A 4,129-nucleotide genomic window follows, 5' to 3' on the forward strand; every position below is an offset into this window, starting at 1 on the left:
TACAAAATGATCATGTCTGGCACTATCATAGATGAAGGAATTTCAGTGAGTATCCTTTCCTCAACTGCTTGGAAAGCGCTTGGTTCGCCATCGCTTTTTCCTGAGAAACAAAATTTGTCGGGCTTCAACAAAGGAACCAGTCAACCATTAGGGATCCTTCCAAAGTTGCACATAACTTTGAGAAAGAAAATTGTTCATTTGAATGTAATGGTAGTCCAAGGTCCACTAGATTACAATCTACTTCTTGGATGTGATTATATATATAGTATGGAAGCCATTGTCTCCACATTCTTTCGAGTGATGTGTTTTCCAGATGAAGGCAGACTGGTACAACTTGTCGACCAACTTTCATTTCCTGGTTCAAACATAGCTATAAATCAACCATCATCCCTAAATGGTCTCTTCGCATCAACAATGTCTCTTCCGTCTTCATCCCATCCACCTAATTACTGCGAGTAGTTCAGTGAGTGTGATGAAGATTAGGGGGCATGCACCCTAGTCTGCTTCGGCAGGTGAACCCAGAGGAAAAGAGAGATTTTCTTGAAAGGTCATAATACTTGGACTGGATAACATTCCCATATAGGTTATGTGATCAGTCTAACGCGATTATTTCCTTTGTACAATTGTGAAGCTCACAGCATTCACCTTCATACGTTATGTGATTGGAGCTCATAGCAATCACCTTTGTCTATTTCGATGGACATCGCAAAGGAAGAGTTTTTGTCTCCCAACAGAAACGATCCTGCCTAACTGCAAGGACTTCCATTTGATAACCTGGAAACTCTCCTTTTACTGAAAGACCTGGGGGCATGCAAACCTTTGCATGCAAGTGAAAAGCGACCCTTGATTTTCTTAGTTTGTAGGTTCTTAACCCTTTAACCTCGTAGCTCGGTCGTTTCTAGCTTACATAAAAAGGTCATGAGCACATGTTATAGTAGTGATCAAGCTCATTAAAAAATAAATCTACCAAGAGACATTATCAAAAGACTGGTAAGAGCAATGTTCCCGTAAGGTTCAAGCTCATTAAAAAATCAACCTACACTGAGCACATGTTGGCACAAGGTTCAAGCTCATTAAAAAATAAACCCGCCTTTGGTAAATAACCTTTTGTGATCGCTTTGCTATTTGCCCTTTTGAACTTTGGTTGTGTTCCTTTCGTCACCTCCATTTCATTTGGCCGACCATACATTTCCACTTGATTGTTTACCCTTCTGAGGAACATCTGCGACGAGTGATTCTGATTGCCACCCTCTTCACACTGCCATGTTTTGAGAAGTTCCAAACTTACGTAGAACCAGTTGCTACCCAGAAATATCACTCGTTCCTAAAAAACGAGCCTCTTTTAAACTCTTTTTAGACTCGTTAAATATAAAAATATTGTCGAGCTATTGGCCTTCACAGCTCATTAAAGTAAGGGGAACGCCATCCCTCTCATATATTTTAATCTTTTTGGACTTGAGGGATCATTAAACAAAAATATCGAGTGCTTGTCTTTGTCGGCTCGTTAAAACTATCGAAAAGTCATCCCTTTCGTATTATTTTACACTTTTTTGGACTTAAGGGATTATGCCACGAAAAAGGACTATTGGAGTCTCCTTTTCGTCCATTTTCAGACTCTCTAAACAAGAAAAGGACCGAGTTATCTTTGTCGTTAAACTCGTTAAAACAATAGCGACAAACTTGTCCACCCAGACAAGAACAAGTCTCACTGATGCTAGGCTCGCTAAACACAAAGCGACAGGTTTTCCCAAAGGGAAAATTATAGACCAAGCATATGTTATCCTCCTCAAGCTTGTCAAAAATAAAGAGGTACTGGTTAGCAATGACTGGGGAAAAATGGGAAGAAAACTAAAAGAACTCTATTGGTAGCAAGTCGCTCTTGAACATGACACTTTCACTCCATCACCGTGATTGAGCTAGGTTAGGTTTTTCTTTTCACCATCACCATTGGTCCGTCGTGCCATCCATGGGGTTAACGCTACCAGTCCATATCAGTGTTGCCAATATGTTCAAGAGAAGTCATTCAGAGAATTCACCATCCAAAAAATGCCTCATCCACTGCATTACATCCACGCTTCATTTTTCATGATCACCATTCCTGAACCTCATATCATCAGATCGTTTTCACCTTCACAAAAATCATTTTCTCTGTTTCGCGTCGTAGATGTGGGATACATCAAGGCCCTCCTACGACAGGTCACTTCTTGTCAACATCAGCTCATTATCCAAGAAGTTGACTTAGAAACAACCCTTTCAGTACTTTGAAGCTTGCATGCCTCAATGGCAAGTTTCTCACTTCCGGCGACAGGTTTACATCAATGACCTTCGACCGAAAGACTTTGTGTGGTGTTCAACTTCGACTCATATATTCACACCACGTGAATTGTACTGTAGTACCTTGAGGATCATCATCATTATCGGTGACTCCTCTCGCGTTTGTTAACAGCTCACATTATTGGCTGGTAATCAAGCGATGTCTTTCCATGTTCGACTTCATAACATCTTTTCACATGGATCGTCATGTACATCGGGCAAAAATTGGACGAGTTTTGAAGACCTCGGATCTAGTTTCATCCATCCGGGATGCGATATATTCAGGAAAATAAAGACATCAATTGTACACAGAAGTTGCACAGATAGTCATCTAAGCCAGGGAAGATGACTCTTCATGCGAAGAATCACCAGTCTGCAACAGCAGACGATTGTCTGTCCTATGTACATGAAAATGAATTTATAAAGTTGAGCATGGGAATGCCCGCCTCAGCTAGATCATGAAAATAATATGATGATGATGTATTGTATTGTATCTTATACAGGTCACCTTCCAGTTCAAATACCTCGGATCCTCATGAATAAAGCATTTCACCCGACATCAGAAGATTTATGACCTCATGCTTTAGGGGGCAGCTGTTATAGACATATTTGGGCACTGCAACCCCAAACTCATATGTCCATAAAATAAGGGCTCCTTAAGTCCCTAAAAGTGTTGTTTCACACCCTAAAGGATCATGGTCAACTGATTACATCATTTCCCAGAAGTTCCACCTAAAAAACTACTCAAAACTAGCCAAAACTGGACCATACAGACTGCTCCATGGGCAAGGTGCGATGCATACTAACTGCCTAACTGGCCAGGTGCGATGCATACTCAAATGGCCTTCTATGGGGTGTGATGAGCGAGAATAGACAAATGGCAGAGACAGTTTGCAAGGTGGATGATCATGGAATCTTCCAGAAACTTCTCCTATGACACTTGCCTCTCTGAATTCACCCAGGGATGAGTAAGAGATCATGAAATCTCCAAGTGGAACCAAGAACTATCAGTGAAATGACATTAATCAAAAACCCAGAGCTGACTCACACCCTTGCAAGACATCTATAAATGGATCCCTCACCTGAGAGATCTGGAGGCTAGAATTTTGTATTTTTTAAGGAAGTGTTGTTGGTTTGGTGAGAAGAGACATTGCATTTTTGGGTGATTTGCTTGTTCATGAGGTGAAGAGGGCTTCTACAACTGGGAGGATGATGTTGGATCAGACAACTGGGTTGTAATCCTCTCTTACATTACTATTAATAAAGTTCTTTGAGTTTTCCTCCATATGATCTTGTATTTGTGAATCATATTGTTTATGAATGCAATTGTATGGTCAATGTGTTTCTAATTCCGCATTGTTTATGATGTTTTAGATAGAGATATTTTGATGGTTTGCTGTTACTTTGACTCTACAGGTACTCTTTAAAGCGAGACAAGTAGGAGAGGAGTGGAAAATTCTATCAAGCGAAGGAGAAATCAAGCTAGGATCAAAGTGGAAGATCCAGGTTGGTCCTCTTTTCTTCTCTTCCATCTATCACACTTAAAGGAATTCTTGAAAAGCTTTTATTGTTTGTTTCTAAGATAGCTACCCATCTTAGTGGGACTAGCAGTTCGAATCAACACTAGTTTTCCCTGTAACAAGATGTGGTATCAAAAAATTTATACTTATATATTGGGACTTGGATTCATAAGAAGCAAAGCATATCACTGTGTATATCTCAAATTAGTTGGTGATCATGTTATTATTTGGTCTTGCATGTGGATGATATGTTGTTGATTGGAAATGACAAGGAAATCCTTTAGGAACTGAAAACT

This window comes from Pinus tabuliformis, chromosome 6 (assembly GCF_031772625.1).
Source record: "Pinus tabuliformis cultivar Carrire ecotype Pingquan chromosome 6, CPIR1, whole genome shotgun sequence".
NCBI classification, from domain to species: Eukaryota; Viridiplantae; Streptophyta; class Pinopsida; order Pinales; family Pinaceae; genus Pinus; species Pinus tabuliformis.